The sequence below is a fragment of the Dipteris shenzhenensis genome, unplaced genomic scaffold (assembly GCF_047967505.1).
Source record: "Dipteris shenzhenensis isolate YYH24624 ecotype China unplaced genomic scaffold, Dip_SZ_1.0 scaf0585, whole genome shotgun sequence".
In the NCBI taxonomy this organism is placed as follows: Eukaryota; Viridiplantae; Streptophyta; class Polypodiopsida; order Gleicheniales; family Dipteridaceae; genus Dipteris; species Dipteris shenzhenensis.
Window position 1 is genome coordinate 22,612 of NW_028239891.1, and position 23,274 is coordinate 45,885.

Genomic DNA, 23,274 nt, shown 5'->3' on the forward strand with positions numbered 1-23,274 from the left:
GCCTTGGTCAGCCGGAGAAGCTTGCGGCGATTCAGCGGAGGTACAGCATATGGTTTCCGGTTCCGAAGTCGCAGATGATCAGCGCGTCGCTCCCATGGTCCTCGTCGTTCCCCCACCCTCGCCGACTTGATCGCCTCCGTTGTTCTCCCTGGACTCGCTCGCGCCGCCGCCGCCGCCGCCGCCGCCGCCTCCGCTGCCCTCGCGCTTACTTCCCTGTGCGACCTCGTTGTTTTCGTTGCCTTCGATTGGCCCCTCATCGTCCTTTGGCCCCTCGTCTGCGTTATCTCCTCCCTCGACCTCGATCCCATCTCTCGCATCGGCCTTCTCGTGCATTGCGAGATCGGACCCAGGAGTAGCCTCCTTCATCTCCACGAACGCCGCCGACTTCTATTTGATCACGACACGCGCCTCCATGCCGATGACCTCATTGCGATGTATGTTCATCTCCTTCTTGTAGACGGCGTCTTCCTCTGCATAATGATTGTCAGTTAGCTGGATTGCACTGCCTAATACTGAGTAATATCCTCATTGGTTGAAAAAGTCGAACAACGTGTAAGGGTGGTCAAGGAAGCGACCGAGAAGTACTTACTAAGGAGACTGTTGAGGAACGACTTGAGCAACTCCCAGTCGAATTTGTCAACCACGAGATCGAGGGCCGACTGAGAGGCTGGCCCAGTTTTGGCCTCGACCGCCGCTCGGGAATGCGGGTAAAGCGTAGCAAGGGGGGCGGGGCGAGACTGGCAACTTACTTGCCAGCGGCTGATTCAATCCGAGCTCATAGGAGGTGGACGCAGACTCTACACGAGGCTGCTCCATGGTAGTGATGTTGGGAGTCGTCAATGATCGCTTCGCACTGATAGATCGAGGTTGTTACGAGACGTTTGCCTTGATGGTGATGGTGATGGTGTGCGAGTCGGAGAGCGCCTACCGAGGGGCGTGGGAGTCCTTAAAGAGCATATTGGAGGGATGCCAATGTGTTCACACACAGCGGGCCCGCCCGGGCGGGCAACAAACACCAAGAGTCGAGGAAACCGTAGCCTGCTCCTAGTAATACCAATGAGGGCCTAGAATTGGAGGCGGGCGCCGCGACACAAGACCACTAAGACCGGAAACGCGCGGTTAACACATTAGTATATGGATTTATTCCCAATGGTATTAAATAAGATAGAGTCTGCGCAGATCAAAACGTAGTAGTTGACGAGAGGGCTATATTAATATCAGAATTGAAAGGATTGGAGCAGATATCGAGCGGGCGCACGGGAAGGTGTGTCTGTTGTCGGTGGACTTGGAGGACTCAGCCCTAAAATTCCCCCATCCAAAGTGCAAGTTTCTGGCGCGAAGAGTACAAGAAAGTCAAATATCTCCACAACCGAGATGGTCATCACTATTTGGCAAAGCGCATAATGACGAGAAAATGAAGACGGAGAGGCGATATGGGGAAAAAAGGATGCCTTGAGAAGCCAAATTAGTAGGCGCATCTTGTAGGGGTTCAAAATTAAGTGATATGCGACACCAAAAATGTCTTCGTAGAAGTGAAGGTGGGTGAGTAAATCGGATTGAAAGGTGGGTGGTTGGTGGGCAGCTGCGCAGTTGAGGCTGATGGGTGTGATAGTGCCTAGACTACCTCGACGGTACGGTGTGGGCGGACGTATCGTGAAACTTGCGCTCTCCTTACCCTGAACTTTTCAAGCCGTTTGAGGTGCCAAGTCAATGATATTCACGAAGGGCACAGATCAGGCACAAGTTAGAGAAGCATACGCATCGCCGGGCCGGGTCAAGGATCGTCCACACCACCTAGCGAGTGGGGATGGGAAGACTCAAACTGCCGGAGCAACGGATCTACGCGCAGTGTGTGGCGCCGTTGCCCAGATCACATAAGCGGTCTGGTCAAAGTTCGCAATGCTGTGCGGCGACTGCTGTCAAAAGCCCAGAAAGGTGCGACCAGAAACCTGACGGCGGTGGGGCGCATCGATGCAGAATCTCCCGCGCAGCCGGCATCTTTGTTGTCCAGAACATACCTGATAGCCTACGTGCGTCTCCACAATGACGGCGAATTCTGTAAAGATCGGCAGACTTGCTTGGGCGCTCGTGAATGTTGGCAAGTATACGGTTTCTCGGCCGCGCGGTTGGCTCTGATTAGCATTCGGATGGGTGTTGGCGATGACCACTTTTCTACCCCGCGCAGCCAGTGGTGGCACTCGCAATTGGACTGCGAGGGTTTAGTGTACGAGAAAACGATCGTGCCCAATCAGAAGTATGTAAATGGCGTTCTGTCCGGAATCACTCCCAAGTCTTTAGGTTGCCACTCGTGTCGTATTGTATGAGCGATTCCAACCCACGGCTGCGGTCTCACTGACAGACTATCCAGAGGCCAGCGCAATCCGCCGCACCTTGACCTTGTGCCGGTCTCCCATCGCTGCGCGCAACTTGAAAGTGCGAGCTCTTCCTCTGTCCCTCGCCAATATCTTGGCGTCAACCATCCGAAAGACGACTGTACAACCCATGCGGAAGACAATCCTGAAGGCCGCAATGCCCGAGAGCCCCCGTCATAAATCTCCCACACGCCCAGCAATAGATCCTTGCTAGGTTGGTAGAGATCGGTTGGCAACTCCTCGACCTACCGCTGTCCATGCCAAAGTTTCCACAGAGGGACTCCCCCTTTCAAATGCCCAGCCACAGCAACCCGCTCCCCCCGGCCTTCCATCCCTTCATCATCGCCGTCCTCCCAACGAGAGTAACGACTTGTTTTTGCCCGGCCTCTTCGCAGGCGCCGTCCTTGCCAATGATGTCCGCCAGCACTGCATAGCTTCGGGCTTGATACTCGGGGATCCGGTGTGCGGCCATCCGCTGAACGCCCCTGGTGCCACCACGGCGCTCTTCGAGGAGAAGGCTACCCCAGAGGTCGTCAAGGCCGCTGTGCGTACGGCATTTGGCGCCCCCGCCTACCTCAAGGCGATGGCTTCCCTAGCAGAACCCGCGCTCAATGCGGTCGTGCGCGCGCTCTTCGACATCCTGGCGGGTATCCTCGCCGCAACATCCTTGCTCACCAGGAACGGCGCTGAGCCCGTGACCGGAAGTGTGGGCAGCTCTTTCACCGCCACCGCTCGTGCGGGTCCTCTGGAGGGTGACTTCGGTACGGCGGTCCGGCCCCGGAATGAGCATGCTCGACGAAGTTGCGGAGGTGCTCGGGAGGCGGTCGCAGGCGTGGTACTGCTGCTGGTGCTGCCATTGCTGTGGAGTGCGGCGACAGCGGCGCGGGAGGCCCCCTGTACCGTTTTGGGACGGCCCGGTTGTTGCTATGGGTGCCGACGTCGCGTTCATCGCGGTGAACGGCCGCATTGAAAATAGTTTGGGGCGCTGGTAAGTCGCTTCGCTCGTGCTCTCTAGAGTTGAGGCTGGTGATTGAGTAGCCGGTACATACCAGTGGACAGGGCGGCGATGCTGGTATAGGCTTATTGAAAGATTCCACGCCTTCTCGCTTGCTGATGTAAAGCTTTAAGACTGGCGCACGCTGGGAAGTGAAGCAAAGACCGGATTACGATCTCCAGGGGTATAGGGTGGTCGTGTCATTCGCAGCAGCTTAGCCGTACTTGGTACAGAAGCCGCACTCTTTCAGAACTGACGGGGGGCACCGTATCTTGACAAGGCTTTCCAGAAGCTGTGAAGGCTGCGGATGATCCTTGCGTCGACTTTGTTGTCTTGTCGTGATTCCTCGCAGTACCGGATGCCGCGGTGATCAAAGCTGGCATGACGCCGTACCTGGGCAAAATCGATGTGCAGGCCGATATGGCTAGTACTACGTACAGCCTGCAGATGACAGAGACCGCGCCGATGCGGACCACGGCTTTTTCTCGCTGTAACGGGCCAGAAATGCCTTGTGCACTTTCTGATTGAACCTCAGTAGCGAAAATGCGGGCTTCAAAATATGATGCAGTTCCGGCATCCGGCAAGGTGCCACCCTTTCCCCTAGCTGGGGTCGAAACTGGGCTTTCAGCGATCGAAACTCACCATTACTTCCTTTCGACAATCCGTAACTACACGTGGCACGAGGAAGCTGGTTATCCACAACCCTTGAAGTACCTAATATGTCCAGCATATTTACTCACCACGGGTGGGTGGGCATCCAGGCACCAAGTCGCGAGGCACCCAGGCACCCAGACACCCATGCACATCATACCTCAAAATGTTGCTCCAAGGCACGCCCCGTCCTCGATAATGCAAAAAACTCCGGATGCCTGGGTCCACTGCATGCAGTGCGAGTCCTTCAATGGCACAAAGGTATGCTGACCCAAACCCCCACAACAGTGCGGTAAAGCCATGCCCAGATTCGGCGCGGAGCAGCTGCCCCGGGGGCTACGTGGTTACCACTGCCGGTTGACGCCATGCAGCTATCGTCGTCACGATGAGCAGCAGCGAAGATGCTCCCCAGCTGCGTAGGTGCGATTGAGCCGTCGTAGCCGTCAATCATCTCGAGAGAGTGGCTCCGAAGTTTGCCTCAGCCTGCCCATGGTACGCGCAACGCGATGTGCGACTCACGCTGCCAGGAGCTCTAGGGTACTGTACTGCCGATTCTCCCATCGCCTCACGCCTTCTAACTCTTTATGCAGCACGCCACGGCCAGCCAGCCCGTAGATCGCAACCGGCCTCGTTTCCTACACCCAAAGCTTACGAGCCCTCGATGCGATTCGAAAGCCTCACACACCACCAGCCCGCCCTTGTCTTTCTTGCGTCGTCGAAGATGCCATTAACTAAATCAACAAACCCGGCCCACGTGCGACAGGTCAGGAGGGACAAGGAGCAATGATGCGCATTGTCGCAAGTTTGGGCAGGGCCTCAATAAGAGTTCACCATTACTCAGCCCGCATCATCGGGTCGTTTACTGATGCTCTTCTTGAAGATCTGGGGATTGGTGCAGGGGCCTGGTGAACAGGTGGCAAACTTCGGGCTGCTTCGCTGGGTTCACTTGTATGGTCGCCTGATAGGCCGGCTTTACTGGGCTGCCTTGGAGTACATAAATCGAAAGCCTCGCTAAGTACTTGAAACTGTACGGAACAAGGCAGTCTTACGCATCTTACAGCGCTGACCCCAATCAGGCCAGTTTAGTCCCTGACCTTGACCGTCCCTGGACTTGCTTTGACCGGGCAGCTCTGTGGTGGACACTTCGACGGCAATACTGCTCTTTGCTCTGGTACCGTCAGATCCTGCGCCGCCTCTCCATACAATCACTGCCGCCCTCGCCAGCTGAGTGATGCGCCAGACATGTCCCGGGTACTCAAGCTTTCTAGTTCGTTGCGCAATCCGCATCGAATGGAGCACAGCCCCAGGAACACTGCGTTGAAGTCTGATCAAAGGTTTTCGGCCACGTCCACACTATTGTCAATTCGAAACCACGCTTAGACGCACGCAAGCCAAGGGTAGAACTTTGACGAAGCTCGCTGGACTTGGTCTTCGCATCGGTCAACTCGAAACCAACCTCAAGGCTACTACCGTGCCCATTCCGATGCTGCCTTTGTCGGAGCACGCGCTCCAGGAAGACGCAGCAGCGGATCGACGAGCTCTGGCCTCAGCCCTGGACCCAAGCGGCCCGACCCACCCCATGAACAGGGGCGATACCCTAACCCGCGAGCAGGCCAGCGCAGTCATCTCCATTCAATTCTCATGTGCAAAGGACCAATGCCAAGACACAGGTCGTAGCCATGACTCAGGTCGCCGCCTTCATTCGGAGCACCCGAGAATCACGCGGCGACATCGACCAGCAGGTCTTTCAACGAGCCATCGCCAAGGTGGATACGTGCACCAAGGGGATCTCCGCCACCTCTCGAATCTGTTCGCCTTGGGGAGAGGCGTGCCGGGTAAAGCGCAAGGCAACATCACGAACCCCATCCACGAATTGCTGGACCCGGGGCCTCAAGGTTTGCCATCTCGGAGAGCAGCGCAGCACAGGCCGGGCACGTCGCCTGCTCGCCGGATCCTGTTTCACCATGTGCATCGCCCAAACGGTCGCCTCCACGCCTTTGCCTCAGAGTCACGTCTTCGCAGCCTACGCTCTCCTCCATCCTTGATTCACGTGGTTGTTCAACGGCCTCGTCTCCTCGCGCTGATGGCTGAATCCACCGAATAGCCCACCAAGGCATACTGGCGTGCCGGCACAGTTCCGGACCGCGCCTACAAGCTCACACTACATCGCAAGCGCTGCGACTGCGGTTCACCTCGTCCGCTGAAAGAGTCTTTGCCCGCGGGCGCCCTCTTACTCCGACCTTCCATGCTTCGCTGATGACTGACGAACAACGAGTGCGCTCGTGTGTTGCTTTCTCCGCAATCTTGGGGCCCCTTCGTTCAGCTCGCTGGCCCATGCTACCACCCCCATCGAGTTAAAGTGGATGGCCAACCGTGCATACGACGGCGGGATGTCTATGTGTATCGGGTATGTCAAGCGCTTTTGAGACTTCCTTTCCCGGTATGAGTTGACTCCCAGCTAAGCTCGTAGCAGCTTGCCCAATCCCGCTCTCCGCCCGCAAACGATCCGCCCTGCGCCGCAAAACACTTGTCCCGAAGACCATTGCTCGTCCGCACCCGGTCGAACGAGATTGCAAACCGTTGTGCACGACAAGAGGCCGAATACCAGTTCGGGCGGGTGCGCGGTCGCTCACGGCTTCGAGGACCGGAGTCTTGGAAGGTTTCCTGGGGACGCTGAGGCTGGCTGAACTTATCTGTTTCGAAGGTGGAAGCGCGCGAACAGAGCCCTCCGTTTGATCTCTGACGATGGGTGCAACCTGAGGAGGCCTTCACCACCGATCAGTTAGCCTATCACGCTCATCCAGAGCGAACCCCAGGTGCGCGGCGGCCACGACGATGCTGTCTTCGGCGAGTGCGTAAGCCCAAAATTTGCTTCTCCACCCGGCTATCGACAACTGTCCCGACCACGTGGCGCATGAGTCTCAATGCACGGCTTGCAGCACCTACGTGACAGCCAACGGACAGTGCCACGCATCGGAACCGGCATTATTGCGCAAGACCATGCAAAGACTCAGCAACGCGAGATCCACTGCGGCGGACTCTGGCGCGACACGTCTCGCACTTTGCATGGATCTGCATGAATCTGCATGGAAGACTTTGGCTCCTCATGGCCAATGCCTGCAAGGGAATATCGTGGCCATACATCAACCCCAAAACCGCCGGATACGCATGTAACGCTTGCGGCGGAATGACGCGTGCGCCCGTTGCGTGTGAACGGCTAGGCATGGGCACAGATATCTGGCACGACCAGAGGCAGGGTCGAACCAAGGATGATATTGGCCAAGTGCATCGCGTTGTATCCAGGTTCGCCAGGACGCTGGAGGCTGGCTGGCTGAAGGCAGCATTCCAGTGAGATTCTGCAAAGTAGATACGCCAAGGTAAAGACACACAACCTGAACCTTGTGAACAAAGTGCGTGTGAACGGAAACAGGAGCGCGGAATTGCGCAAGTATGGCGAAGAGCTGCTGGGGGACTTGTCCCGTGCTGCGGGACCGGCTCCATCATAGCTGGACTCATTTCACCGAAGCTTCCAAGGCTGCAACGAAGCCTACCTGCGCCGCAAGTCCCGGTAAAGTACCGCCTACGGTCATCGGATGGATATCCGGAGGTTATGACTGGTGCACGGCAATTCCGCCCTTGGTCCCACTGTGCCGACTGCATCAACGCAGTCAAGCCTGTCTTCGTCCGACCTCTCAACATTCTACAGTTGTGATTATCGTCCGATCCGCCGCCGACCGCCTTCTCCAGGTCATTCAAGTACACCTCTACGCCATCGACCTTTGGCGCCAGGCAGAGAGCTAATTCCCCCAATGCAAGCACGGTTTTGCTACGGATAACATGTGAACTGGTGCGGGCTGGGCAACAATTTACACAGGCCTAAGGCCCAAGGCACCCATACCTCTAGACGTCCAAATGTCCCATGCATATGCGCTAGTTGACGCCACCTGTACCAGTTGGCATGTACCCGCACCTTGCCCAGCTTCAGGTACCGATGTGGGCAATTACACCTACCGACTACGATGGCTGTCAACATGTTGAAGCCTATCCAGACGACAACTATGGACGCCAAAACCGAGTCTTATCACAAGCTTGATGTCTCCGCCGGTGCTGCCCCGCCCTCTCCCCGGACGACCTCGTGCGCCCCCTCTCCTTACCAAGTAGCCGCCGCTCAAATCCTCACGAAACGACATTATGGGACGATGCTCGAGTAGCCATCACATCATGTGCCTTAGGGCGGCTTTACTGGAGTCATGCAGCCAGGAAACGTGGCTACACCACCGTCACGAGCGAAGAGGTGATGGAGTCAAGGTCGATATGTTCGTAGGAGCTCTGCTCCGGGCAAACCGCAGACCGCAAAGAACGCCGCGCCGGTCACCAACGCATGGTACGATTAGGCCGGCAATTCAGAGGAGGAGGCTTGCGGCGCTATTGGATCGATGCGGGGCTTTGGAGATCTAGCATGCACCAGAAGCACCGGCGCCTCTCTTGTTCCCTCCTGGTTTAGCTGCCCACGGCTACGACCAAGCCCTTGCTGGCGCAACATGGCAAATGAGCGCTGACAGAGACAATTGCGCGAATGAGAACAATTGCGCGAGGCGGGCTGCAGCAATTTGCTACCCAGCGCAGACAATTGAGCAAAGGCCGGTGCGACAAGCGCTCCGAAAGATGCAGGCTGAGGGGCTGGACACAACCTTGAGTCGGGAGTACGGTGCGTCCAGCGGTTCCAACATTGGCTCTCAACATTGCACACTCCATCCTCTGGCCGCTCCAGCGCAAAGAGACGATATTTTTGTCAAGATCGGGGGGAATTCAGGCTCGCGGCGGAAGGCCAGATGCTTGCCGTTGATCTCGCCGACCTGCCTTGGCGAAGGCATAGGCGGCGGTGCTCGAGGCGTGTCTTGGGTTGACGGAGATGCGACCATCACGACCTTTCCTGAACCATATACTCAGCGCCATCGTTGGGCGGCCAGTTGCCCTGCGCAGCAATCTGCCACGTGGCGGATGTAGCTGTTGCTACCTCAACATGATGAGGAACTTTGTAGTGTCACCCCGCGTACTGTGCTGCCCGCCGAAGCTCACCAACCCAATCAATACGAAGGAACAAAGCTCTGCCCTCGAGGTGCTGGCTCGCCGCCTCTCCACATCAAAGGCGCAAGCGCTGCTATACACTTATCGCCTACACGCCGCTTCCCGCGCATCTTGATCGCAAACATCCACGTTGTTTACTCGAACTTCGTCGGCAATGTCGATGTGTTGGCAAGGAGCACCAAGCCTCTTGTCTCATACGGTGGATGGTCAACGTCCGGAGGGTCGTGAGCTAGGAGCGCGGTTGTGAGGTTACAGAAAGGTAAGTGTTGTAGTACTAGTCACTAGCCTCTATCCACCCAGAGGTTAACCTGATGCGACCCCCCGCGACCCCCACAACTTTGCTCGGTGTCATTGACACATTCAGCTCTACCCTCTGTCATACTGATAAAGCGTATTATGTAGATACACAGCTTCATTTGGGTTGGGCACTGCTCACTGTCACCCACGGCGGACATTGGAAGCTTTCTAGTGGTCCCTTTCTCATAGCTCAGATCGGCATGACTCACTATTTGCAGAGGTCCTGTCCACCCGTACCATCTCCCTTGATCACCGCCTCCCATACAGGCATCACCGTTCACGCTCGCGTACTGTGTGCTGCAATTCTCGATCCCATCCCTCCCGCGATCGCGCAGCCCTGCTCTTCTGTTCCGCTTCGCTGTTCAACATTCCCATCCACAGAGACTTGGGCACGGTGGTAGAGGCGTAGGGGAGTTACGGGGTGGTCATCGATCGAAGAAAAAGCAATTTGCTGCAGGTCCTGCTGCAAATGGGCCGAGATTGTCTCTTTTTGTGTTGTAAGGCCGAAAAGGGTCGGCGAGGGGAGAACAAGGGGACTGTCGGGTTCCAGGAAAGATAACGCGGAGGAGAGGGGATATTTCGAAGGCGGAGCCGGTGCTGGCAAGTAAGGAAGCATTTGCGGCATGCACCTCGGGACGAGGTGGTTCCTAACGGGCTCGGCCGAGCCCGATGTGGTCGCGGACGGCGTCCACCAGCCCTGTCCGCAGTTTGAGGAAAGAACAAGACTGATGGACCCCGGCTAGACAGTTTTGCCGAGGGTACTTGGTGTTCAATGATCGTAGGTGCGGCAGACCTCACATCCAGAAGCATCGTTCACACGCCGGGCGCGGGATCTCATGATCGGCCAGTCTAACTGCGCGACGATGCGGTGATTATGATCTAGCATCTACGGACCATCTCGAACCTGCGGGCTTCCAGAGCCTCGGCAACAGGCAGATGATCGTTGATTGCGCAAGTGGAAGGACCAGGTCGTCGTCACCGTTCCACTTGCGCACGACTTATGCGCCGCCATTCAACTGGAGCCCGACATCAGTCCTGCCCCGCCTTCTCCGGCCCCGCCTCATCCTGCGCTTCGTCGCCCTCTTTGCCACGTTTCCCGCGGCAGCAACGGCAGCAACGGCAATTGCCACGATCCATCCATCAAAGCCAGAGCATTGCTTTTCCCCCGCTAGCTTCGGTCAACACGCTATCGAAGCATGAATAAAAATGTCAGGTGGAGGGCCGGCGGGGTCTGAGTGTGGCGATGATGTAGGGGTTGCTTAAGACTGAGGATGGGTGGGAATGCTAATCTTGAGGACGCGAAAGAAGCGACTATACTCGTAATACCAATTCCGGATATTCTGCGAGGTGAAGGGTGGCGGATTGCTGGAGATGAGGAAGAACACCTGGTTAGCGTAACTTCGGCAATGCTAACGTGAACGAGGAAGAGGCAAAAAGGCCAGAATTGACGGTATCGCATGGCACGAGAAGAATGCAATGTCAGTTGACGAGCGGGAAAGCATGTGCACCCAAGGTATCACGCCTTGTTTTCACAATGTAGGCATGCTGAAGAATACATTGTATGGCGCCAGCAATCAAGCATCTGCACATCAACGGCTGGACCCAACTGTACCACCCTGGTACGGGAAAAGATGGAAACCCCGTTATGCCTCCGGCAACGCAGGCAAACGTGCCTGAGGCTAAGCAGTGTTGCCCCAAGGTGTGCATTTGGGGTCGAATGTGGAGCTGGTGGTGTTGGCCCCCTTTGAACACCAGTGCCGGTATCTCAATCGCTGCCAACACAAATCATCTTGATATGTGAACTACCTCGAACATACAATGTGATCATTTTACCCATCACCGCGGGCGAGACGAAACCCTGTAGACTTCAACAACGACATCGCATGATATGGCAAACTCCGGAAGCAAGAGCCGCTACGCTGGAGATCAAATGTCAGATGAGACGGGGAGCTCTCGTGATCCCCTCCCACTCACTGAAGACCACGTCATCGACGAGACCCCAAGCCCCGGCAACGAGTGCTCGCATTCGAACCTACCAGGTTCCAGGCCGACAAATAGCAACGCTGCGCTGGTATCCATCTGGGATCGGCAGTCGGATGTCGAAGAGATTCTCGAACGACCCCTTCAGATCTTTGAGATAGACTGGTTACGCCGTGTGGAGTCCAGTATTGTCGACAAGGAACGTGCAATCATAACCGTCATCAAGGAAGCCAATCGCGAGTATCAGACTACAGCATCGGCAATCCTGGCATCCCATAATCTCGACTCCGGATCTGGTATGTCCAAAAGTATTGCACATACCCATGCCGCTTCATAACTAACCACGATACACTCTAGCGGAATTCTTATCCGTTTCGGCGCATCTCCGAGAGCACGACTACCAGCTCGAAAATGTGCAATACCTCTACGCGACCTACAAGCATAGCCAAGGCGATGACGTTGATGACGCTGCGTTGAACAAAAATGTATCCGACAAGGACCCGATGAAAACATCCGAGGGAGCGTGCGAAGCTTCGATCCCATGCGCTGAACAGCCCTGAACGACCTTTTCTGGGCCATCCAACCGCCTGCTTCGGCTTTGTTGGTGATGCTTCGGTGCTCTTGTTGAAGAGTTTCCGTTCGGAACTCATGTCCGCTGGGCTCCGACGTGCCAACAACGTGAAGTCAGCCGCGAGGGACATCTTCAGGGCCGCGAAGGACGTTGCAGTTTCGGACCTAGACGTGTTTTGTCACGATGCCTGGGAGGAAGAGGTTGCACGCATTGCAGCTCGTATCAAGTACAGGGAATACATGGTGTCGTCGTATGTGGTGGCGCTGGTGTTTGACGACCCTCCGTTTGAGGAGCGGTAAAGTGACCAGAGGGGTGGCGGAAATACGTTAGATGGCATCGTTCATCAAATTGCGTTTATCATTCGCCTGAACTTCTGGGCGGAACGCGGTCCAGAATTGATTCTGTTTTCGTTCCCGAACCTAGCTCGTGAACCAACTTTAGCATGCGCTTCGCCAATGCCTGTAAAGCGATGTCTCTTTTACTGAAGACTGCCGAAAATGCGTGGGTTCACAGTATCAGCGGTGGGTCGAACTGCACGGCTATTTCGCCCTGAAGTAGAGTTCAGGACGATTCGTGCTTTCTTTACCGCACGGAAGATCGAAAACGGGGCTGCGATCCTGACGCCCGGGCTCTGGCAGAACCAAGCGTTCGGGGCCAGTGGTGCTATGGAGATGCGCCGTGCCGAAGTGGTCACCTGCCTGGTCCGGGAAACAAGAATTGGTGGCGGAAAGTGACGTTACTTGTCAAATACCAAAGGGAGCCTTGCTGAGACGACTGCGCGGTGTGTTGTACGGAGATTTGTGGCCTCTTCCAGTCTTTTCTCCCCATCAAAACTGTCCCCCAGGGCTAGCTAGGTAGTCACGAGTAGGAGGTGAACCTTGAGTGCGAGAGTTCACAGCAGTCCCAGCGGACGACATCGATTTCGTTTCATTGGGGGTTTTTGATACGATATTTATTATCAAAATTCATATTTTCAACTTAACCTCAAGCTTGAGTCGCCTCCTTCGTCCCTGCGGGTCACACGGTGGTATTCAGCATGGCACCCCGTGGTGCTGAGGCTGCAGCATCTGCGCGAACAACACGCGAAGCTTCGCTGAGGCGTGGAAACGCGTCAGCTTAATCGAGGATGGCCGCCGAGAAGTGTATTGCCGCTCGTCCAATGAGGTCGAAAGACATCGCCGAATGGGTTTGCGCCGGTGCCGATGACATATTGCTAACCGCCGATGAGTCTTCTATATTTCACGATTCACGGTCTTGCCCGACAAAGACTTGCACATTGCAAATGAAGCGTCGCTGCACCATCTCCCAAATTGGGAGTAGTCAATATAGGCTTTCAGACCTCAACCACTACTCCTTCAAGCAGCCCTCTTCTTCTACTCCGAAGCAATGCCCGGCTTGTCATATATGCAAAATCATACTGTGCTTTGCAAGTTGGTCGGCTCAGCCTGGGCTAAACGCCCGTAGTTGTCTGCGTTGCGCAGAGGGTGGACGAGGAATCATCACGTATCGGAGACCCGACCAAGCAGGTGGGTGCGCTTTTCACCGGTTTCCAAGCACGGCCATCGTACTGAAGCGTTCGATGAGAAGTCGATTTTTCGCCTTCAAGTCAAACTTCGCAGGCAACGAGTAAGTCGAGTCAAAGCATGTTTGTCATCGTCACGCGTCTACGATTGCAAGTTGCGCCATTCCTTGCTTGATGCTCAAGGCCCACGGTCGTCTCATAGCCAGAATGAGATTTTCAACGCGCTGCAACCGACTACCGTCAGAGGATTTCCCGGCAACTCGCAAAATGCCGTGTACAAACACGCTACGAACAATCCAACCCCAGTAGCTACTGGGGAGGACGTCTCTGCCTTGAGCTCCTCGGTCAGGCTGGTCAATAAACGCGAGTCTGCAAGCTAGTCTATGTCCATGTATTCTGTTGGTAAGCTTGAACTATCAGACAGAGGAGTCCACGCCCAACATCCCTCATGGAACAAAAAGCTTGATGAGAACGAAAGCTCTTAGGGGGATGAAGACCAAAAAGTTTGACCCACATCTTTGGCCTTGGCAAATTACACGGTGTCTAGAGAAACTGCTTTCATCGATTGCCTTCGGCGACAGACCACCAGAACGCGAACCCGGACTACCACACCGTTGCGCCCAATCGTGCGGTGTGGCCCTGCCTCTAATGCTTGCCTGCGACAATCCGCACAGGACAACGGCTGCAGTCATACGCTCAATCTGCATCGTGGTGTTCGGGGCGTTTGCCTGTCTATTGTCTGGGATGCGTTGCCTGCGTCAACACCGGCATGGGCCCCCAAACACGAGGACAGCAGGTAGTCCATCAGACAGCAACATAGGCACCGCCATTCAGCACCTCGGGGTGCTTATCGACTTGGGGAAGGCCCTCCAGCATTATCTTTTCACCTTTCGACCCCTTCTCAGTCCTTCTCGATTGCCTCTTTTCTCGCCATTTCCAGTTCATGACGGCTCGATCCGCAGTGAGCATCTCCATACCGTGCAAACATTGCTTTCGCCAGTGCAGCGATGACCGTACTGGACAGCACTCTTCCGGCCACCGGAGTGGTACTGGCGACGATAGCGATAGGTGTGACGGCAACGAACAGCAGCGCAGTGTCCAGTCTCTAAGTCAAGAAACGTCTTCGGACTCCTCAGATCTCAACGAGCACACCATCGGAGGATCGTCGCTTGCCGCTCATCGGAATGGCTTGCAGAGTTCACCTTCCGGCGAACGGTCTCTCTCAGATCGCCCTGTTGAGCCGTTCAGTCGAAATGTGCTCAGCGCCAGCACTGCCATCCCTCTTGTAAGTGCCGAGGTAGCTGTCTCGCCGGCTTGCCAACGTGACTCCTCTTGTGCGGAGAAGGCAAGAAAGACCCATCAACATCCGTTTAGAATGACCTAGAGCAATCTGCCACAGTAGCAGCTTCCCATCTCCGAAATATTGACCCTGATCTTGGGTCCCCGAATCATTTCCACCACTCGAATGCGCCAAATGATGTAGCCAACTGGGTCAAGATGTATCCACTTGTACCCTCAAGCTCCTCTATGCATGGTATCTATACCGTCGCCCGACGTAAGGAGCTGTGGGACGAGAACAGCGCTAGGACGTCTGCGATTTGTGCAAGGGAGCAAGAGTTCAGCGCAGATTTCCTCGACCTCCTCGATCAGTACATCCGCTGCAACCACATGCTTACCCACAGTAGTCGCACGGTCGATGAAGTCATCGTTGCATGTTATCAAGACAGCGACCTCGTTCCACCGCCATTTGATTCGAACGAATTTAAGGAACTTCGTAGCGATTGCATAGATGCCCATGTCTTCTACAAGCACCGTACGTTTGCCAAACACCGGGTATTTGTGCGTCGCTTCATGAACAACAATCCGTCGACCTGCAAGATGCTTACCAAGAAGTTCGGGGAGATGGGTGAAGACCAATTTGACGGCGATATCTTCTGTGACTGCTTTGGGTACCTCTCAGGCTACATCGACTACTACAGGTTGCCGGGCGTATATCGTACACGGAAATTGGAGGCACAAGTCTCATTCATGGACCAAGGGCCTGACTTTTGAACACACCACCGCCCCAAGAAACGTAACGAAGTACTAATACAAGAGAGTTGTCCAGAGCCGAGCCAGATCAAGCCAGCATGATATTGCCCTCCCGCAAGTCTTTGACTGGGAACTTAGCAAGCGGGTCCTTCTTGTCGAAAGCGTACTTCTTCCTCTCGGCGCGCGACATGAGCAGAATGTTGTACTGATCGCCGCCGCGGGGCTCGTACTGTTTGACCTACAGCCATCCGTTAGTTGCACCGGTCACCAGCCCAGACGCCCGTTCGACTTGCCTTGCTGCGCCAGTCCCACCGATCCTCCACCTCCGAGTCTTTTACCTCGATAACTTCATGCTTAGACCCCTTGCCGACATTGTCCAACCCCAAAATGCCCTGCTGGGTAAGGTCGAGGCCGGCTTTGGCCGCGTAGCCCTGCATCAAGCCGCACAGGCCCGCATCCTCGGCCAGGTCGTAGCCGTACTCGCCGGCGGTGGAGTACCACCTTACGTACAAGGCGAGCACCAGCCCCAGGTCCTTGTACTTCGAGTCCGGCTTGAGCTCCCCCGCGCGCCACATATGCTCGAGCGCTGTCAGCACAGCGAAGCCAATGACGGCCATGGCCTCGTCCGTCCGTGGCCCGTCGTCGCTATTGGCCCAGTCCGGATCGACCTCGTTCCAGTGCATCAGCGCCGCTAGGAGCGACCACATCTTATCCCAGTCGGCTGCCTTTTCGGCCACGACAATGTCCTCGAGCACGTCGTCCATGAGCTCAAAAAGGCCGTAGGCTGGAAGTCGTTGTAGATGTACATGCCGAAGTTGTCCGGGTTCGTGTAGCTGCCCAGCCGGCCGAGATCGGCAAATCGAACCCAGGTGGACGCCATCATCGTGTAGGGCCAGTCCGGGTGGGCGGAGGGGGAGCTGGTTGTACTTGTCGTCGCCCTCATCCGCCTCGGATTCCTCCTCATCCTCTTCCTCGCACGGGTCGCCGAAGTGATTGAGCTTCGGCACGCAGACGTAAGTGTACGGCGGGCGCTTGTGGATGGGCACATCCTGCGATACTTAGCAAGGGCTATGTGCACTTTGACGATGCGAACACACTTTTGCCGGCGTTACTTTCGCCTTCGTTGACCTCATCAGCGGCACTATCAGCAGTGGCCTGCCCCTGGGCCTTCTTATTGGATTTGGCAGCGCCCTTGGTCTTCGAGTCAGCCACCGGACCATCCTTGCTCTTGTTGACTTCAGCAGCCTGTTTGCTGGAGGAGGCCCGCTTGGCAGGACGCGGGCTGTTGCCGTCTGTCTCGGCGAGCGCACGCTTTTTCGGGCCATACTCGAGGCTTCGCGGAGGGACATTCTGAATTGCGAAATTTCTCTAGGTGTTGGACACAATGCGACGTTGCTCGCCGATACGTGGCTGAGAAGATCGGGTTTGACGCGTCTCGAGTACGCGTGCTCTCACCACCTGTGCGCCGCTGACGCAACTCGAACAACAGACTTCGCTAAACCACAACACGTGAGATTACGCAGCATGGAAGGCGCAAAGTTCAGACGATCCGCTTTGCGAACTTCCTGGTGCCATCACCCTTTTCCTTCTCGAGATGATCGACCGGCTGTCCTGACCCGGGGAAGAGTGACATCGGTCGCGGACTTGGTTCCGACATACGTGCATGAGAGAGACTGGGCGAAGCTTTGAAGCGAGAAGCCCAGCTTCGGATCGCAGATATCGCAGATAGTCAGCGAGAGTGCGAATTGAGCAACCTTCGACATCGGGGATGCCCATCAGACGGGCACGACGGGACACCGAAGGGCAGAGTCGCACCCCGTCCACACCCTCAGCTTCACAGGCGGGCGGGCCGGGCCCTGGCTCCCATTTGCCGGCGATGCCGCACCTGCATGAGCTGAAATGCACAACCTCGACCCTTCCCCTCACCAAGGCATCCCACTTGTCCGGACCAGCGATACGCAGGCAAGTCAAACGGCGTGCCGATGTCGTAGCCTTGTAGTATCATCGGCGAAACCCGTCTTCAGCTACGCCACGGTGCGCGAACGACCTCCACCGCAGCAGGCAGCCTCAGCTCCGTAGACATCCCACCGCTTCTTTGTCGGGGGCTGAGCTGAACAAAGGCCATGTGCGGGGTTGCTCGTCGTGCTAGTCGCCCAAATCATGTTCCATTGGGCACACGTGGGCTCGATTGGGTGAGCTGCCGTGCAAAGCGGAGCGTATGTGTCCTGCAGGGTCATGTAGCCGAACGCAGCTGCAAGCCTGTTACGATTTCACTCATTGCCCGTGCTGACTTGAAGACCAGTATAAAGCCCGAAACACTGTTTTTATATCGGGCTTCTTTCCTCCGCCCGAGTTCGAAAACTGATCCGCACTCCCCACTCCCCCTAATCCTAGTCCATACCTGATCAACCATGTCCGGTGCTACGGCAGGCGACAAAGCCGGCGATTACAAGTACCAGTGGGCGCGCTATCTGTCACGCAGGTCTCTTGAGAAGGACGTTGAAACGGTCACCAAAAAGCTACAGGAACTTCAAGGTTCTAGTGCCCCTCCGCCGGTCCAGCAGGTTTCGGAGGTCTTTTGCGAAGTAAACCCATTCACGAGGGGCAGCCGCTGCGACAGATTGCCAGCAATGTCGGCCAGCTCGCCTTCGGCCCCAAGCCGAAGGAGGATGGCAAGTTCAAGGTCGGCATCGTCGGCGCCGGCGTCTCGGGCATCTTCACCGCTCTACTGATTGACTGCTCAATGCAAACTCAAAGGGCCAGCTCAAGATTGAATATGACATTCTCGAAGCTGCTGGGAAGGAAAGAGTGGGCGGTAGATTGGTATTCATACTACTTCCCGGAGGAGGAGGCTAAGCCCGGCCTGGTCGTACCTAAGAAATGCGAGCATAACTATTACGACGTGGGAGCCATGAGATTCCCCAAAAATCAGGTCATGGAAAGGTAGGTTCGAGGGACACCGGTGGCAATACACGCAATGTTTCAGGCACTGAACAATGGCTAGGACATTCCGTCTGTTCAACTTTCTTGGCATTACGGAAGGAACAGGCGTGGGCAAGTTGCGACGATACTACTTCCTCGACCAGGCTGCCCCCAACGGCGTCTGCCCAAGCTACTACAACGATGTTCGCCACGTTGGCACGTATGCCCAGTACAACCCAAAGGGTGAGGCCGATCCGTTCAAGGTCAACAGCTGGGTCAAGGGCACGCCGGAAGAAATCGAGAAACGTGAGATCCCGCAAGAGTGAGTGCGAAGGGTTCAGGCGGAACAGGATTATCGCTGATACCGTCCCCAGTCTCATCAAACAGGATCCCAATAAAATCATTGGTTACGCAATCGAGGACTTTGTCACCGGTCTCCGCAACGACATGGATGCCCGGACCAAGAACGATGTGCCACCTAAGGATTGGACTCCCGGCTCGTCTGGATACAAGGGGTGGGATGCACTCATGGCGGCAGACGAGATGTCGACTCGCCAGTATCTCCGGGAAGCAAAGCCAAAGGGAATGGGCTACAACTTCAACACGATAGAGTGGCTCGAGACCTTTGCACTGTAAGTGTTCGCTTCAACGACTAGTCATCAACTAATTCCCGGTAGCGCCACCGGCTGGTACAATCAATCGCTGGCCGAGACCGTACTTGAAGAGCTGGACTTCGATCCACCGAAAGGAGTCGACAACTCGAATGATTACTGGTGGTGCATCGGCAAGTCGTCGCATTCTTAAGTCATCATATACGATTGCTAATGCATACCGTAGATGGCGGCACTCAACAGATCGCCACAAAGATGGTTGAGAAGCTCGCGGGCAATAAGCCTGAGACGATGTGCAAGGTCACCGCCATTGTCAACGACCGCGTCTCGGGCAACATCAATCTGACAATCGAGCATGGCTTAACAAAGGAGCAGCAGCAGGACGTACATCTCCGGCCTGCGATTGAGCAACGCTCGTACTTTACTGTATTCAACTCTACCACCCTGGGCGCCCTGCAGAAGATGGACCTCACCAAAGCGGATCTCAACTACGGCACCAAGCAGGCGATCCGCTCACTCAATTACGGTGCCTCGTGTAAGGTCGGCATCAAGTTCAAAACCGGATGGTGGATGAAGCCCCCATACAACATTGCAAAGGGCGGCTTGGGCCGAACTGATCTACCCCTCCGCGTCTGCGTCTACCCGTCCTACAATGTCGACGATGACAAGGACGCGCCTATGGTCCTGTTGTGCAGCTACTCGTGGGCGCAGGATGCGCAGCGCCTTGGTGGACTGATTCACCCGGAGTCCCCGGCCGGCGAAGCACAGCTGAGAGACCTAATGCTTCAGAACCTTGCGCGCCTCCACGCCGTGGACGAGAATGATTACGGCCGCCTGCTGAACCAGCTTAAGGAGGAATACATGACGCACTACGCATATGACTGGTATCACGATCCGAACATGCTCGGAGCCTTCGGCTACTTCGGCCCTGGTCAGTTCTCCCAAATGTGGGCCCGAGATCATCAAGCCGAGTGGCTGGCTCTTCTTCATCGGCGAAGTCGCCTCTGCGCACCACGGCTGGATTTGCGGCGCAATCGAATCCGCAGTGCGGGCAGTCTATCAGCTACTCGAGACATTGGAGTTGCAAGGCAGCCATGAGCCCGGATGGAAGTTTACAGGCTACGCAACGGCAATTCAACAGCTCGTCGGCCCCGCGGACATCACTGAGAGGGATGTGCCGTTTGTCGGCCTACCGAAGGAAATTCCCCTGAGGCAGGCGGGGACGGATAAGGAGGCACCCGTACAGAACACGCCCAAAGATCCCGCAACGGACCTGACCTTCACAGCCGCGCAGGTAATCGCGAGCTTCCTCGAGATTGTTGCCGACATCATTGAGCAGGAGGCCATCGGACAAACGGGCGCTTTTGGCTCCGGAGCTCTCGATGCGGGGAGGTCTGTGGAGCTGAAAGCATAAGGATGAGAGTAGTCTGAATCTCTTGGGAAATTACGATCGCGCAAAGATAGCATAGTGATAACTTTACGACTGCGAAGCTGAGGGCTAAAATGAACGAGGCTTCTCGTGAGCGATAGCTGTATTTCTATCCCGCTAGTTCCAATCCTTCACAGCTGTTCCTTCCATCTGTCGTTAATCAGGACCGGCCCGTCGCGCTCTCCTTCGAAGACTGAACATGATAGAGCAGCGGGTATGCTTGCACAGTCACGGAGGATCTATCGAACTTTTCACAGCGCGACAGAACCGATCACAGATGCTTCTCCGGGTCTTCGACGTTGTGCCGACCAAAGCAACTCGCGTGCCCGTGGCAGGGGGGGCTGCCAGTATTAGCTTGTCCCTGTCAATAGCGCTGCCTGCGAATGTCTGTCCTCTCCTCCACCCACGTGGGACGAGCTGTGCGTCCGCTTCCCTACCCCATCCGCCGAAACAGCATCCTGGCATTTGAACCGGCCCCGCACACTAATCCGTCCAGGCAGAGGTTTCCCTGACACGTTCCAATAGCGCAGAACCAGCCCTTGGGGCAGTCATCGCTCGTGAAGCATTGGTTAGCACCGGTGCCTGGCGGTACTTTACCGCAGAAGGTCGACCCCTCCGTGTCTGCCCAACAGCCGCAACCGCCCGTGCATCCGTAGATGGTCCCGCCGCAGAGACTGGGGCTGTTGCAGGTCACAAAGTTAGACGTGTCGATAGGGGTGTAGGTATAGGTCGACGTGTATGTTGAGGTGATAGTGGTTGTGGAGAAGAAGGTTGTCGTGCTTGCCGGGCCGGTTTGGGTGCTTGTGATAGTCGTGAGGACTGTTGAGAGGACGCCGGAGGTGGAGGTCACGGGAGCCGTAACTAAGGCGGTCGAGCTAATCGTCGTGGAAGCTGTTACCGATACTACCTTGGTGCTCGTGCTGGTCACGGTGATTGACGCGAGGGTCGTGGTGACATGGCTGAACCCGCCGCGGCAGGCGCAGACCGACGAGAAGCGGACCGGACCTGAGCATGAGGATGCGTAGGCGGGCACATTGGACGCTGTGGCGGTCGCGGCAGGGCAAGCTGTCCCGTCGCGGGGCTCGAGGGCGAGATCTCGCTTTGCGTTCATTGTGGATACGACAGTCGTCGTTGTCGTAATGGTCTGGGTGGAGACGGAGGTTGTTGTAACCGTAGGCGTAACTAGGGTGGGAATGCTGATGGTGCTGGTGACCGCGGACGTGGGACTGACGATGACAGTGGACGTGCCGAGAGTCGAGCTTGACGTGAAATATGCTGTCGTGGTCCCAACTGTACTGGTCGTTGTCACCGTAGTAGTCGTCATACTAATACGTTAGTTTCGAGGTCTTGTAAGTGTCGCAAATGTATCGTACGCGGAGCAAGGGTAGACCGTAGTCCTAAAAAAGGACGAGCAATCAGCCGAGCCTTGGGCTGGGCGAGTAGAGAATCGGGTACCGAAGACCTAACAATATCAGCGCGGGTTGCTCACACTTAGAAGTGTTGGAAAACGCACAGCGCGCTCGCAATCGTCCGCGTTGCAGTCGCGTCGAGCTATCTGCTGCGGCGAGGCAGCGTACACCGCGGTAAGTAGGGCACAGCCGACCAAGATGCCCCTCATAATTACTATCAGCGGCTTGAAAGGAAAGATGGGCAAAGAGATGCAGACGACTGCGTCGTTGAGGCCTTCGCTATAGGCTGTGGTGAGGAAAACTGCTGATGCACAACGTAAACACACCTAGGCGCGCCGGATCTAGTTATAAAACCCCTCGTCCGAGCGCTACGACTTAGCGCACGATCCGTCGCGATTAGCTTACCGAGTGAGATGCGCCGCGGAGCCTCTCGTGTAGACATATCTAGCTAGCGTTATCGACCCAAAGCGAACAAATCGACGGCTGGTTGCCGGCCATAAGTTATATATTATTAGCTTAGAGGCTATTCATTTATAGACTATAGGTAAGTAAATAGTAGTAATATAGCTAAGAAATAGTATAACTTTACTAGATAGACTATAAATATAATACTAATAGTATCACCGTTACTATTTAGCTCGCGTCTTAGTAGTTAGCTTACGGCTAGTTTTTTTTTATTCTTTATTAAAATTCTTATCTAAAATATATAGAGCTTAGTATCCTAAATAGAAAGGTGTCCTACTAGGGCCGTTAGAAGATTAATAAGCTATTCTAGTATTAAGCGCCTAATAGGGAGTAACTTATAGTAGTAATATACTCTTATAATCCTCGATCTATATACTAGCGGCTACTAAGAGTATAGTAGAGATATAGTAAGTCTTACTTTAGATTTAGAATAGAGTAAGGGGAATTATATATATAGTTATTACGGAAGAGCGATGTATATATAAAGGGTCCCGCGGGGTTTGGTACTTAATAAGTTCGATAAAGAGGAGATCTATCTATCGTGGAACTCCGCGTGTAAGGGGTTAGTTACCGCGTACGAAGTACTAGCTATACTAGTACTAACTAACTAGGGTACCGCCCTTTATATTACCCCCCCTGTTCCTTCCGTACGCTTCCCTACGCGTTCCGCGCTATTTAGTGCGGCCTACTATTTATATCAGCTAGGAGTCCGCGCCCCCTCTTCTCCTTTCTTACTAGAGTTCGATCTTTATAATACTATATTCTATAATAGCCGTAGTATTACTCTTACTAAACACTCGTAGGGTTAGGGTTAGGGTTAGGGTTAGGGTTAGGGTTAGGGTTAGGGTTAGGGTTAGGGTTAGGGTTAGGGTTAGGGTTAGGGTTAGGGTTAGGGTTAGGGTTAGGGTTAGGGTTAGGGTTAGGGTTAGGGA

At 55.3% G+C, this 23,274-nt stretch overlaps 1 pseudogene; it reads left to right on the forward strand.

The window, feature by feature from the left end:
• Positions 1-17,917: 17,917 nt before the first annotated feature.
• LOC147878076 (uncharacterized) lies at positions 17,918-21,493 on the forward strand (annotated as a pseudogene).
• Positions 21,494-23,274: the final 1,781 nt, after the last annotated feature.